The following is a 16,555-nucleotide window of genomic DNA, read 5'->3' as shown; positions in this document are numbered from 1 at the left end:
CGGCGATTTCGCCCACTTTGAGCCATATTTTCGGCTAATTCCATTATTCCAGTCAACCAAACTCATAGCTATTTCTTCAGAACTCCAGTTTTTCTATCGATTGAGTACAAGAAACTGCCCATTTACCGATCTCAACTACCCAATAACATGGTCAGAAATTTGCAATTTGGCCAATTTCACGAAAATTAAAAAATATGACAATTTCAAAATAAGGACCAGAATGAACAATGCAGACATTCCTGGCTCTAAAATAACATTTTGTTTGTTCATCAGTCATGTCTCCAGGCCCCACTGATATTACTCTTGCTTTCTATTTTGAAATTTTATTCAAACAAAAAAATAGAAGATTTACTGTTATGCAGACTACTGCAATACTGTAATAATTGTTAAAATTACATCAACCCATTCATGACTGCATATTAGAATGGCTGTTTGGACATTTATTGGACAATGACATCATTTGTTTACTTTTGAACATCGGCAAAAATCAAACATTTCCCGTACTTTGTGCTCCATTTCCAGGTTCTTTTTATAGTAAAATCAATGAAAATCACCTCTATTTTTATAATAAATTTTCCATTCTATCAAATGAGACCAAGAAAACGAGAATACAACCATAAATACTATACTATACGAAAATAGACCACCAATTCGGCATTTTAATTAAAAAAAACGGTTGGAGTTTTTTTTTTTTTCTCATTATGCACTGCGTGCTCCAGGATTTTTTTTATATGGTGCACACTGACCACACAGACCCATTCTCTCATGTGGGCCTACCAGCTTTCTCCTGCTTGATTTGAAGCCGCTAGAATTTATGAGTATATATACGTCGAACATGGTACCTCGTAAGACGTATATATACAGCCGCGACAGTCAACGGGTTAATTTAGATGTAATTTTCTCATGGAGGAGTTTACAATTGTTTGGAAGGGGAATCCCTTTCCAAACAATTGTAAACTCCTCCATGGTACCAAGTCCTTATCCTGGGTTACTTCCCTCCTTTGTTTTTTAATGCCACTAGGACCAACTTCAGTCATTGGACTCATGTTGCTCAAAAAAGTGTTCCAGAGAGGTCTGTTTCTGGTGTATGTTAGGAATTATGTTAGGTGACAGGACAAGATCGTCCTTCAATATGAGACTGATATCAGCTCTTTGGCTTATTTATCTAGCTCAATTCATCTAATATGACATAAACAATATGAATAACTTAGAAACATGATATATATTCTAGAATGAATAAAATATGGCGTTAAGAATGTTACGAGTGGTGGTGTGTTGTTGGGTGTATAAGGACCACTGAAAGATAAGCCTTACATAGTGGTGGTGAAGGCGGCAGCAGAGGTGGCGATGTTAGTCAGTAGCCCTATATACAGAAGGGCCCCACTTATACGGCAGGTTAGGTTCCAGGCTACTGCCATAAAGCGGAAATCGCCGTAAAGTGGAACACCCTTTTTTTCCTCTTATAAATGCATAAAAATACTAGATAACAAGTTTACAATAACATATACTAAGTTAGCAATAGAACTAGGCATAAAAAAACAATAAAAAAGTACAATACATACATAGTGCACTCATTACTTACCTTAAAATATTTATAGTCTTAGTCTAGGGTGAGACAAGTAGTATTTATTGTAAGAAATCAAGTGTGGTATGTATGGTAGTCAGCCGGGCTACCATACCAGGCCACCCCACCTACACACAATATTCTATTACATTTAACCCTTTGAGGGTCGACAGGCCCTCTCCGAAACTCGTTCTCAGGGTCGGCCAAATTTCAAAAAAAAAAAAAAAAAAAATTTTCTTATGAAAATTTTTTTTTTTTCTAAACATTATAGGCTAAACAAAAAATTTCTACCATCAATACTTACCGAGATATGGAGGCATGAAGTTTGCCAAAATTGAACAACATCTGGTAACATCGCCGACTGCCGTCACCCGGTATTTTTCTATTTACTTTTTTATGTACTATTTTCAATTATTTTTCAATTTTTCTTTTTCTGAGTAACTTTTATGGCCTCTGAGACCAATATGATCAGTATTTTGTAAGTTATTTCTTTTTCAGTACTACACAATAAGGGCGTAAACACTGTTGTCATTATTTTGTTTATAGAAAATATTTACACAAACAAACGATATGAAATGTTGTTTATTACTATTTTTCTATATTTTATATACACATACACAGTCACAGGGAATGTTTCTAGAAGTTCTGCAGCCTGTGGAAGTCTTTGAAACATGGTGTCATGCACAGTGGTGTTTTACACTCCTCACACATAAAACGAGTGTCTCTGCGTTGTTGTGGGCGTTTCCTTGTATGTGCACAGACGTAACACCTCTTCTGAGCCTTTTTCTTGAAAGCAGTAGCAGGCAATTTTACTAGGAAGTGATCACCATGCTTCAGACGAGTAGGTAGTTGTTGGTAATTTAGTGAGCGGTTTTCTATTGCAGGTGCTGTTCCTTGGTACTTGAATACTATTTGTCTGATGACAGACAAACAAAATTCGCCATATGGTGGTTTGTTTCTGGTCCTCATCTTATACATATTATAAGCATTGAGCATGGAAATGTCCAGAAGATGGAAAAAGAGTTTTATGTACCACTTATAACTCTTGTGAACACAATCAGCAAACCCAATCTGCATGTCACATTTGTCCACTGAGCACATATTGAGGGTGTAATCAATCACAGCTGCAGGTTTTAGAATGGGTTCATTGCTGTCTCTATGCTGCCTGCCACTGTCTGCCATTTCATTAGGGTGAACTGATGACAACAGTGTGACATCTCGTTTGTCAGGCCACCGAAATGCCATGATGTCATTGGCAGCAAACGCCTGCACCTCACCTCTACGAGTGCCAGCGTCAAACCTGGGCATATGTTTCCAATTTGCACGCACTGTGCCACACACATCTGTCATGTTCACTCGCAAAAAATCACTGAGGGGCTTGTGTACCAGTTATCTGTATATAATATATGCCCCTTACCAAGGTATGGTTCTATCATTGTTCTAACCACATCACCAGAGATGCCCAATAACTTTCTGGTATTTTGCAATGTATAACTTCCAGTGTACACAATAATATCCAATACCAGACCACTGTAACAATCACAAAGCACAAACAACTTTATACCAAAGCGTTTCCTCTTGCTTGGTATGTACTGCTTGAAAGAGAGTCTTCCTTTGAACAGAATCAAAGACTCGTCAATTACAAGCTTCCTGAAGGGATAAAAATGCGTACTGAATTTCTCTTTCAGATACACAAACACATTCCTAATCTTATACAGTGGACCCCCGCATACCGTTGGCATCACATAACGATTAATCCGCATACCGATACATTTTATCGCTAAAATTTTGCCTCGCATACTGCTTAAAAACCCGCTCACCGCTGTTCGTCCAAGACGCGTCCAATGTGCACCTTAGCCAGCCTCACATGTTCCGCCGGTGGCATTGTTTACCAGCCAGCCTCCGCGGTAGCATCCAAGCATACAATCGTAACATTTCGTATTATTACAATGTTTTTGGTGATTTTATCTGGAAAATAAGTGACCATGGGCCCCAAGAAAGCTTCTAGTGCCAACCCTACAGCAATAAGGGTGAGAATTACTATAGAGATGAAGAAAAAGATCATTGATAAGTATGAAAGTGGAGTGCGTGTCTCCGAGCTGGCCAGGTTGTATAATAAACCCCAATCAACCATCGCTACTATTGGTGGTACAGCTGCTGCTGCTGCTGTAGCATCATCTGCTGCTGCTGTAGCATCATCTGCTGCTGCTGTAGCATCATCTGCTGCTGCTGTAGCATCGTCTGCTGCTGCTGTAGCATCGTCTGCTGCTGCTGTAGCATCGTCTGCTGCTGCTGTAGCATCGTCTGCTGCTGCTGTAGCATCGTCTGCTGCTGCTGTAGCATCGTCTGCTGCTGCTGTAGCATCGTCTGCTGCTGCTGTAGCATCGTCTGCTGCTGCTGTAGCATCGTCTGCTGCTGCTGTAGCATCGTCTGCTGCTGCTGTAGCATCATCTGCTGCTGCTGTAGCACTGTTGTTGGTGTGGCTTATTGAGAATATACCAAGAAACAATTAACCCCAGAGGATTTGCCACCCAGGATAACCCAAAAAAGTCAGTGTCATCGAAGACTGTCTAACTTATTTCCATTGGGGTCCTTAATCTTGTCTCCCAGGATGCAACCCACACCAGTCGACTAACACCTAGGTGAACAGGGAAAAATGCCTGGAACTAGTGCTCATATTGGTGAATTTAAAGCCAGCAAAGGTTGGTTTGAGAGATTTAAGAATCGTAGTGACATACACAGTGTGATAAGGCATGTTCTGGAAGAAAATGCCAAACAGGACCTACAGTACTCAGGAGGAAAAGGCACTCCCAGGACACAGTGTCTCATCAGTCATTGCTGCATCTTCAATAAAGGTAAGTGTCATTTATTCTTCATTTAGTAGAGTAGTACATGCACAATATATATTGTGCATGTACTACTCTACTATTGTGCATGTATCCTTCTCTTTGTGTGTAGGAAAATGTATATTTCATGTGGTAAAATTTTTTTTTTCATACTTTTGGGTGTCTTGCACGGATTAATTTGATTTCCATTATTTCTTATGGGGAAAATTCATTCGCATACCGAACATTTTGCATAACAACCAGCCCTCTTGCACGGATTAAGGTCGCTATGCGGGGGTCCACTGTATTCAATTAGGTATTTAAGACTATTGCTCAGATATGAACAAATATTTCTGTCTAACTCTTCTAAATAATGTGGCACTTCAGTGCAGGCTTAGGAGTCCACAAGTGCAATGAATGGCAAATGCAAGGTTGTAAGAAGATATGAGGATTTTTCTGTTTTAACTTTTTCATGGTTGACAGGCCCTCTCCCAGACTTCTTCTCAGGGTCGAAAAATTTTCAAAAAAAAAAAAAATTATTTTTTCTTATGAAAAGATAGTTTTTTTTTTTAAATCTTAAAGGCTAAACAAAATTTTTTTACCGTCAATACTTACCGAGATATGGAGGTGTGAAGTTGACAGAAAATGACCAGCATATGGTAACATCACCAACTGCCGGTCACCCGGTTTTAGTTTATTTAATTTTTTGGTATTATTTTCTATTTTTCTTTTTCAAGTAACTTTTATGGCCTGTGAGACCAATATGAGCACTGTTTTGTAAGTTTTTTCTCTTTATTTACTACACAATAACTGCACAAACACTGTTGTCATTATATTGTTTATAATTGTTTACACACACAAACGATATAAAATGTTGTTTATTACTATTTTTCTATATTTTATATACACATATACTGTCACAGGGAATGTTTCTAGAAGTTGTGCAGCCTGTGGAAGTCTTCAAAACATGGTGTCATGCACAGTGGTGTTTTACACTCCTCACACAAAAAACGAGTGTCTCTGCGTTGTTGTGGGCATTTCTTTGTATGTGCACAGACGTAACACCTTTTCTGAGCCTTTTCTTGAAAGCAGTAGCAGGCAGTTTTATTAGGAAGTGATCACAATGTTTCAGACAAGAAGGTAGTTGTTGGTAATTTAGTGAGCGGTTTTCTATTGCAGGTGCTGTTCCTTGGTACTTGAATACTATTTGTCTGATGACAGACAAACAAAATTTGCCATATGGTGGTTTGTTTCTGGTCCTCATCTTATACATATTATAAGCACTGAGCATGGAAATGTCCAGAAGATTGAAAGAGTTTTATGTACCACTTCTAACTCTTGCAAACACAATCAGCAAACCCAATCTGCATGTCACATTTGTCCACTGAGCACATATTGAGGGTGTAATCAATCACAGCTGCAGGTTTTAGTATGGGTTCATTGCTGTCTCTATGCTGCCTGCCAATGTTTGTCATTTCGTTAGGGTGAACTGATGACAACATTGTTATATCTCGTTTGTCATGCCATCGAAATGTGATGATGTCATTGGTAGCAAACGCCTGCACCTCACCTCTTTGAGTGCCAGCGTCAAACCTGGACATATGTTTACGATTTGCACACACTGTGCCACACGTATCTCATGCTCACTCACAAAAAATCACTGAGTGAGGGGCTTGTGTACCAGTTATCAATATATAATATATGCCCCTTACCAAGATATGGTTCTATCATTGTTCTAACCACATCACCAGAGTTGCCCAATAACTTCCTCGTATTTTGCAATGTATAACTTCCAGTGTACACAATAATAACCAATACAAGACCACTGTAGCAATCACAAAGCACAAACAACTTTATACCAAAGCATTTTCTCTTGCTTGGTATGTACTACTTGAAAGAGAGTCTTTAAACAGCATCAAAGACTCGTCAATAACAAGCTTCCTGAAGGGATAAAAATACATACTGAATTTCTCTTTTGGATACACAAACACATTCCTAATCTTATATAACCTGTCGTTTCTGTCAATCCTGGTTTTGTCTGAGAAGTGAAGCATACGTAATAATAGCACAAATCAATTCACTCGCATTATATCACTGAAACCTGGGGTTGCAATCAGGCGGTCTGTTGATCAGTATGATTTCACAGTGTGCTTATACACACGTGGCATAAGCATTATTGTGGCAAAGAAAAGATACATCTCAGCCACAGTTGTCTCCTTCCACTGGTGTAGTCATGATGTTGGTGAAAGTATTGCATTTGCCATGGTGTAATTGAAGTATCTGTTGCTTTCCCTGACAATAATTTCCATCACGGGTTTGTCAAAGAATAACTCGAAACATTCCAGTTCAGTGGCATTGTTCCCCAGTGTACAAGATGGCTGTATTCCACTTTGACTTTCATCAAACTTGTAGGGATTTGGAACAAAATTGGCAGCTTCCTGCCAATCCCAGGTGTGGTCTGCTGGTGGGTACTGGACATTGACAGGTGGTTGTGGTTGTGGAGTTTGTGGTTTAGGAGGTTGTGGTTGTGGAGGCTGGTGTGGTGGGTGGGTGGGGGATGGTGGCCTTTGTTGTAGATCAGCTGAGGCAGCGGCATAGGTGGTAGCATGGCCCATTGCTGGTGCCTCATGGCTGACACCGCCACTACCACCACCATGCACATTTTCCATCCCAATTACAACACTATCATCATCATTTTCACTATCTGTTCCTGTTGTACAGCCACGGGATGTACTCTGAGATGTACTCCTTCCCCTTGGAATAGCATATGGCACACTATCAGAGCGCATATATCGTCGTATATACTGACGCTTCACTGGAGAATATTCCACTTCACTATCACTACTGGAAGTGTTTTCAAGAGCTTGTAGTTCATATTCACTATTACTATCATCACCAATGCTCACATCTGAGTCCGGGATATGGGAAAATAGGAGTTTCCTCTTTCGTTCTGGTACAACAGAACGTGAACAAGATGGCCTAGTAGCAGAGGTGGAAAGTTGAGGGTTGTCTGGGTTTTCCTCACTATTACCGATATTATGGTTATTAGCTTTGGTCACAACCTCATCAGAACCTTGAAACTCATCTTCACTGGCACTTTCGTCTGAATTAGAACTGTTACTGGGGAACAAAAGTGTCCCAATTAGCCGAGGAGTGAGGAGTTTCTTACCGCGAGGCATGGTGAACAAGGTGTACTAAAATGGCGTTCCCACAATGCACCACTGGGTCGCAAATTTTTTTCTGCCGCGCACACCGACCACACACACCCACCACACACACCCATTCTCTCACATCTAGGCCTACCAGTCTTTTCCCGCTTGATTTGAAGGTGCTAGAATTTATGCATACTAGTACGTTAAAGACCCTGGCGCGTAAGCTGTACTAGTACGTCAGAAACCCTGAAAGGGTTAACCAACCCATAAATCAAATTAATTTTGTGTTAGAATTAACATACCAGGTACTGGTAAATTTTGCTTCATGTAAATTTAATGCTTGTGATAAATTTGTCAAGATTGTTTAGGATTTCAAGGTGAAATAAGGTGTTCAGGTGAGCACTAGGCCTATCGTATGTTCTGACCTATCCGTAAATCAAACATAACCTTATTTCTGCATGTAAAATTACCATAGGTTTCATTGGAGTAAACATTACTTGGTATCAGGCATTCTTAACTTTTTTTCTGATTATTACCTTCTAAAGTGGGATGCGTCTAATGCACTGGAGCGCATTATAAGCCGTGAAATATGGTACAGGTCCTCCATCACAAATCTGGCATCATTGGGACCTGTAGTGTGCCAGATTACTGAGTTTGCCGGATTACAGAGTAGTTAGGTTAGAATACACTTAATAAAATTAATCAACTTGACTGACGCAAAAATCGAACATTTCCGGTACTTTGAGCTCAATTTCAAGGTACTTTTCATCATGAAAGCAATCAAAATCATGTCTATTTCTGTAATATATCTTCCATTCTATCAAATGAGTACAAAAAAATGAGAATACAACCATAAAAACCATACGAAAATATACTGCAAAGAGGCGGCTAATGGCTGAAAAGTGAACTCCCTTATTTATCATCCTTCTTTTTTATTTTTGTTGTACATTAAGAAGCATCTTTCCATCATACATTGCCCAAGTTTCAATGAGATAGCCCAACAAACAACCGAGAAAAAAAATATTTACCAAAAATCATATATGGCAAGCCCAAGCCAGGTATTGGAAATAAGTCACTTTGTCTGACTTTTTTGGGTTATCCTAGGTTCTCTGTACATACACTGCTATGTATGATAATCTACGTAACTGTATTTGTGTATACCTGAATAAACTTATTTACTTCTAGTCTGTCAACTGAGTACAAGAAACCGCCCATTCACTTATTTCAACTACCCAATAAAGTGGTCAGAAATTATCAGTTTGGCCAATTTCACACAAATTTCAACAGATGCCAATTTCAAAATAGGGTCCAGAATAAACAATGCAGACATTCCTGGCACTAAAATAACATTTTCTCTGTTTATTAGTCACGGCTACAGGCCCCTCTTATATTACTCTTGCTTACCATTTGGAATTTTTATTCACTCAAAAAAATAGAAGATTTACTGTTATGCAGACTACTGCATTATTGTAATAATTGTATAAATAATGTCAACCCAGACTACGTATTGGAATTTGGACTGGCAGCCGCTTGTTATGCAGAGTATTTCAAGAAAATTAGGTAAGTGTCCCAGGATAACACCCACACTAGTCGACTAACACCCAGGTACCCATTTACTGATGGATAAACATAGACAACAGGTGTAAAGAAGCACGCCTAATGTTTCTACCCTGGCTGGGAATCGAATATTTACCAAAAATCATATATGGCTAACCCAAGCCAGGTACTAAAAATAAGCCATGTTGACTTTTTTGGGTTATCCTAGGTTCTCTACACATCTGCTGCTATGTGTGATAATCTATATAGAGAAAATAACTATTTTGTTTCAGGTTTATGGTGCAGTACGAGTGTATATCACAGTTAGTCCTGTGCTATACTCCGTTTTCTCTAATATAAGCCACCAAGACAGGGATAGGAGAATGGTATTTGTATACCATATATCCTCTTCATACCTCCATCGAACTGCTTGGTATTATGCCAAATATTATTTATTCTGGAGTATTTAGCATGTTTTATGTTAAACCATACCATGGGCGGGGATAGAACCCGCGATCTGAGAGTCTCAAAAGAAAAAAAGAAATTGGAATGACTTATGCAGCAAGTAGCGCCACCAAACAGTACCAGCAGGTTGGTGTGGCAACCCTGGAAATTTGAAATTATGCTAGCCAAAATTAGTGCCGAATAACTGAAGGAACCAAATAACTGATTGCCGGATTTGTGATGGCGGACCTGTACCTAACTTGTAATGTTTTGAGTACTGCCCGCAGGATGGGTATGAGGTATAATAAAGGTATCAATCAATATTTGGTTTATTCCCAGATATTTTATGTAATATCTGGACGGTTTCTTGTACTCAATCAATAGAACAAATGGAGTTCTAAAGAATAGCTATGAGTTTGGTTGACTGGAACAATGGAATTGGCTGAAAATATGGCTCAAAGTGGGTGAAATCGCCAATGCGTAAATATTGCAGAGGTTGCTAACTTTGAGAGAGCATAATTCTGTAAGTTTTCAATCAAATTTCATACTTTTGGTGTCATTACCATCGGGAAAAAATTCTCTATCATTTCATAAAAAATCATTTTTTTTTTTAATTCTTTGACACTGAGAGCAAGTTTGTGAGCAGGGGTCTCGACAGAAATACAATAATAATATTTCTTACCTTAAATTGTGGTTGCTGGTGTATGTCAGTGATTGTGAAGGCAACAGAGGCATGGTTTGGCCCTCTTGGGCTGAGGTGGATGGTTGTTGGTTGTCGGCAGATGTGGATGGTCGTGGTTCTGGTATTAAAGTTGATGGTTGTACTAGTGTGTGCATAAGTTCTGTAATGGATCTCTGGGCTCTTTTACCCTACACAACATTACACAGCTGATGGTAAGGCATCATCAGCTGGTCTAGACCCCATTTCAAAGCACTGCTTCTAGATTTGTCAGGTCCTCTTCAGTGCAAAAAAGTCTGCTAGTTTAGCAGCAACATGGAACTGCTCACATAACCGCTGCAGTGTTAACTGTTTTTCTTCAGGTTCTTCATCTTGTGTCATGTGGCTCCCTTGTATCTGTGCATCAAGCTCTGCCAACATTTCCGCTGGACTCCTGTCTTCATCATCATCATCTAAAAGCTCATTCACATCTTCATTCACATCTTCAAAACCATCACCTGGTACTCTTCTTGCCAGCTGAACAATTTCCAGAACCTGACTCTCAAGCAAGGGAAAAGACCTAACTACAGAAGGCCATAGCTTTCCCCAGCCTGCATTTAATGTTGTATGTAAAGTAAAAGGACACAAGTGCAACTAATGTGACATTTTTATTGTGGCAACGTTTCGCTTTCCAGGAGCTTTGTCAAGCCGTTACACTCCTGGAGAGCGAAACGTTGCCACAATAAAAATGTCACATTAGTTGCACTTGTGTCCTTTTACTTTAAATATTGTCGGTAATTCTACCAACATTATTACATTTAATGTTGATTGGGGAACTTCATTCCATGCACTTCTAGCATAGCTGATAGCATCTGCAATGTTAAATTTATTAAAGAAGCTTGGTACTGCCAAGTTGGAATCAGAGTCCATTGATGCAACTAGTTTTTCACAACTTTTTCTGTGTAGTTACACTTGAATGACTTAATAACTCTCCAATCTATTGGTTGTATTAAAGATGTTGTATTTGGAGGTAAAAATACAACTTTTACATGTGGGGTCACATCCAGCAAAGCTTGTGGATGAGTATGGGAATTATCAAGAATGAAGATAGCCTTGAATGCAAGGTTCTTGCTGTGCAGGTAAAACTTGACTTCAGGAATAAAATGATGCTTAAAAAAGTTAATAAATATTTCCTCTGTCATCCATGCTGACTGGTTTGACCTCCAAATTACTGGTAAGGTGTTTTATCTACATCTTTCAAAGCACAAGGATTCTTAGAGTGACACTCCAAATGTTTTCCCCTCCTGCAAACCGAACTGTGTTAAGTTAACCCTTTCAGGGTCCGTCCCATAGATCTACGGCTTCACGTTGTGTGTCCAAACCGTAGATCTATGCCAAAATTCTAGCGCCGTCAAATTTAGTGCAAAAGCGCTCATAGGCCTACATGTGAGAGAATGGGTCTGTGTGGTGGGTGTGCGCCATAAACAAAAAATCTAGGCACCCGCATAGCATTGTGGGAACGCCGGCTCAGTTACCCTTGTTTACCATGCCTCGTCGCAAGGCAGCTCTCACTCCACGGAAAATTGAGACTCTCCTCTTCCTATCTGATAGTTCTGACACTGATGGAAGTGGAAATGAAGACGAATTCTTTGGCTTTGATCAGTTAGTGACCAAAAGGAATGACCAGGATATCGATAATAGTGCAGAAAACCCTGACGATCCTCAGCCTTCTACCTCTGGTGTGGACACTCCTCAGTCACGGTCAGTTGTACCTCAATGCAAGAGAAAACTATTATTTTCGCGTGGCCAGGCCTCTGACTTCAGTAATGATGATGATAGTGACGTGGATTGTGATTTTATTGCTCTTGACGATCATTCGAGTAGTGATAGTGAGGAATCATATTCACCAGTGAAGCGTCGGTATGTACGCCGCCGCATGCGCTCGGGTAGTGTACCCTATGCTGTGCCCAGGGGACGGAGTACATCCCGGAGTACATCCCGTGGTCCTACACCAGGTGTAGATAGTGATAGTGAGGATGATGTGGCTACACTTGGCATGGATAGACCACAGGCATCAGCAGATGGTGGTAGTGGTGATGGTAGTGGCACAGCCATGCGTGACTCACCAGCCCAGGCTGGGACCCACGCTGCTGACTCGTCAGTTCAAGGACAAAGCGTTGCGTCAGCCACCAGCCCACCACAACCACAACTACCCGCACAACCAGCCTATGATGTCCAGTATCCACCAGCAAACCGTATCTGGGATTGGCAGCAAAATCCCAATTTTGTTCCCAAGCCCCACCACTTTGATGACTCTCAAAGGAATTCTACCTACTTGTCCCCTTGGAACCACGGCCAATGAACTGGAATTCTTTGAATTATTCTTTGACCAGCCATTGATGGAAACTATTGTCAGGGAAAGTAATAAGTATTTTGAGTACACCATGGCAAATACGATCTTATCACCACAGTCAAGACTACACCGGTGGAAAGAGACGACTGTTACAGAAATGTATTTGCTTTTTGCAACAATAATGCTTATGCCTCATGTCTATAAGCATAATATAAAAGCATACTGGTCCACAGATCGGCTAATTTCTACCCCGGTCTTCAGTGAAATCATCCCAGTGAACAGGTTTATCTTACTGTTATGTATGTTGCACTTCTCTGACAAAACCAGGCCTGACAGAAGTGACAGGTTATACAAGATTAGAAATGTTTTTATGTATCTCAAACAAAAGTTCAGCATATACTTTTATCCATTCAAGAATCTTGTAATTGACGAGTCTTTGATTTTGTTCAAAGGTAGGCTGTCATTCAAGCAGTATATACCGAGCAAGAGGAAAAGCTTTGGTATAAAACTGTTTGTACTCTGTGACTGTGACAGTGGCCTGGTATTGGATATTGTTGTATACACGTGAAGTAAAACATTGAAAGATACCAAGATGTTATTGGGTATCTCAGGTGACGTAGTGAGAAGCATGATGGCACCTTATCTTGGTAAGGGGCATACATTATATACCGATAACTGGTACACAAGCCCATTACTCAGTGATTTCTTGCGAGTGAACAAGACAGATGTGTGTGGCACAATGCGTTCTAATCGTAAACATATGCCCAGGCTCAATGCAGGTGCTCGTGGTGATGACGTGCAGGTGTTTACTGTCAATGACATCATGGCATTACGGTGGCATGACAAACGAGATGTCACATTGTTGACATCCATTCACCGTAATGAAATGCAAGACAGTGGCAAAGTTTATCAAGTGACTAAGGAACGTATTCGAAAACCAGTGACAATGATTGATTATACACAAAACATGCGCTTGGTTGACAAATGTGACATGCAGATTTGCTTTGTTGATTGTGTTCGTAAAAGTTACAAGTGGTACATGAAACTTTTCTTCCATCTCATGGACATTTCAATGCTCAATGAATATAATATGTACCAAATGAAGACTGGCAACAGACCACCATATGGTGAATTTTGTTTGTCTGTTGTCAGACAACTCATAATGAAGTACAGTACCAGGTAACAACACCTGCTATACAACAAGGTCCTTGAACTCCTCAGGATATACCCAAGCGTTTGAGGAGGGAAGGTGATCATTTCATAATACAGCTTCCTTCAACTCAGAAGAAATTTGCTCAGAAGAGATGCATCATCTGTGCACAAACAAAACGACGGCAACAAAGACGCAAAGACACTCGGTTTATGTGTGAGGAATGTAAGGCACCTCTGTGCATGGTGCCTTGTTTCAAGGAGTTCCACAAGCTCCAGCAGTTCTAAAACCATGTCCAGTGATTGTAAATATGTAAATATATGATAGAACATTAGTATTATACAAGATTTGTGCATGTTTATTGTAATAAACAACAGTGGTAAACAATAATATGATAATAACTTTAGTGCAGTTATTGTGTTCGATACAGTGAGTTTATATATATATACATTATATACAGTATTGGTCTCTCAGGCCCCAAATGTTAGTAGGAAAAGAAAAAAATTGGAAAAGAAAAGAAAAACTACAAAAACTGCTAAATAAAGTAATGCACGTATGTGGAAATCGTCGATGTTGCCACCACCAGGTCATTTTGGACAAACTTCTCGGTACTGTATCTCGGCAACTACTGATCAGAATTTTTTTTTTTGTCTTTGTAAGAAAATATATATACAGTGGACTCCCGGTTAACGATTTTTTTTCACTCCAGAAGTATGTTCAGGTGCCAGTACTGACCGAATTTGTTCCCATAAGAAATATTGTGAAGTAGATTAGTCCATTTCAGACCCCCAAACATACACGTACAAACGCACTTACATAAATACACTTACATAATTGGTCGCATTCGGAGGTAATCGTTATGCGGGGGTCCACTGTATATATATATATATATTTTTTTTTTTTTTCAAAATTTCTTGGACACTGGAGCACCACTTCAGATTTTGGCCTTGACCCTGAAGGGGTTAATTTTACGAAGTGTTGTATAAAGTTGTGCCACAATTTTTCAATAGTGCAATAACCAAAATATGCCAAGTAAAATGGTGTAATATATAGTAGAACCTCAAATATCGAACTTTCTTTGTTCCAGACAGCTGTTCGTGTGCCGTTACCAAACAAATTTATTACCATCAGGAATAATGTAAGTTAGATTAGTTCATTTCAGACCCTGAAAAATACACTTATAAAAGCACTTACAAAAATACACTTACATAATTGGTTGAGTAGGGAGCAGTTTGATATTTGAGGTTCCACTGTAATGGTCAAGTGTACAATAATGTCACATAAAATGTTTTAAATCCATGGAAAATTAGAGATTGACTAATGGGTGTATAGATGAGTGAGCACAAACTAGAAGCTGGTGTGGGTGATTTACAGCTTGGAAAACAGTAAATATGGACAGGTCCTGGATGTAGCCGCTTTGGCTCATACCAGATAAATGTCAATTAGCAGACTTGGCCTGATGCATCAGAAGACTACCGGACAATATTGCTATGGGCAAAATGTAGAATTGTAGACTTTTGTCCATTTTGTCCAATAATATTTGGTCAGTTTTGTTTTTTGTCTGAAATTGACAAAATCCATTAACGAGAAGTCCGTTAATAACAGGTTTTACTGCATCATTTAATTCTAGTCCTAGCATATAATTTTAGGCATTGTACAGCATAGCATGAGTAAGTTATTCTGATCATAAGTGGTTGAGATAAAATTAGCAAAATAATTTATGTTAAGCATGAGATAGGTTTCAGATGTTTAGTAGACTTTCCCACACTGTCACTTGCAAAATCGAAGCATATTTTCAGTGAACACACTATTAATTAGTTTATATGGCAGAGTACATATATGGGAAAATGTGGCACTCACTGGGTTCTTTCCCCTGTCCTACAGTAGGCCTATAGGCAAGTCATTTGTCTTATGGAGAGGCCTGCATGATGCATACAGCCTCCCCCATCTCAGTGCTCCATCCTTACACATCCAATACTATGCTTGGCCTGTGTTAGTGAATCAATCTTTGATTTTCTCATCACCCTTTCTTGTCTCGGGATAGTAACCATGGTACCCAAGAGGAATGCAAGTGATCCTAGAAGTGCAAAGAAGCATAAGCTTGAAAGTTTTGGTGTTATGAAGAAACATTGAAATCCTAGATAAGCTTGAAAGTGGTGTAGGTGTGGAGGACACCATGTGAGTCTACGAGGTGAAGATACAAGCTTGTGAAATGAGTAATCCAGGTTGTGACCTGAAAAGAATAACAAATAGGTCACAACAGCTAAATATGATAGAAAAATTATTGAGTGAGTAGATTGAGCAGAAAAACCACTTAAATCTAGATAAGAAAAAAGGCCTTAAAGTACTATAAAATGTTGTGAGATGGGGAAGACCTGAACAGAATGTTTGTTTAGTACAGGCCAGTTCCACAAGTCAGATTGTGCAGTTGGTTACATAATATTAATTTTTTTAGTGACAGTGCTTCTATTGACTACACAGCTGCAGGGAATTTCCTTGCTGAATTACAGGAAATTATTTCTGAGGGTATATGTGAGCCACAGCAAGTGTTTATTTGCTGACGAAACAAGTCTTTATTGGAAGATGATGCCAGTGAGAACTTGCATCAGCCGGCAAGAAAAAGTTGTATCAGGATTCATGGCAGCAAAGTATTGCTTCAGCTTGCTACTTTGTGGTAATGCATCAGTGAATTTTAAGTGTGAGCCAAAGTGTAAGACTTTTTCAGTTGAGAGACAAAAAGAAAACCTACTTTTAATGTGGGCACGTAACATTAATGAAGGGTTATAAAGAAACTGGCTTGCTACTTAGCTAATGGTCATGGAAGTGGCAAGTACAGTGCCTGTACAGGAGGGCCTCACTTATATGGCAGGTTA

At 39.5% G+C, this 16,555-nt stretch overlaps 1 protein-coding gene across 1 annotated transcript in view; it reads left to right on the top strand.

Annotated features, from left to right (window-relative positions):
- Positions 1-16,555, top strand: part of Tmem18 (transmembrane protein 18) — a 168,494-nt gene that overhangs the window by 51,450 nt on the left and 100,489 nt on the right. The window contains exon 2 of the mRNA XM_070088041.1: positions 14,770-14,820. The gene's annotated coding sequence lies outside the window, so the exon portion shown is untranslated. The remainder of the gene's footprint in view (positions 1-14,769; positions 14,821-16,555) is intronic.

Source organism: Cherax quadricarinatus, chromosome 23 (genome assembly GCF_038502225.1).
Source record: "Cherax quadricarinatus isolate ZL_2023a chromosome 23, ASM3850222v1, whole genome shotgun sequence".
NCBI lineage: Eukaryota > Metazoa > Arthropoda > Malacostraca > Decapoda > Parastacidae > Cherax > Cherax quadricarinatus.
Note: the sequence above shows the minus strand (reverse complement) of the source record. Positions and strands in the feature narration are given on the sequence as shown.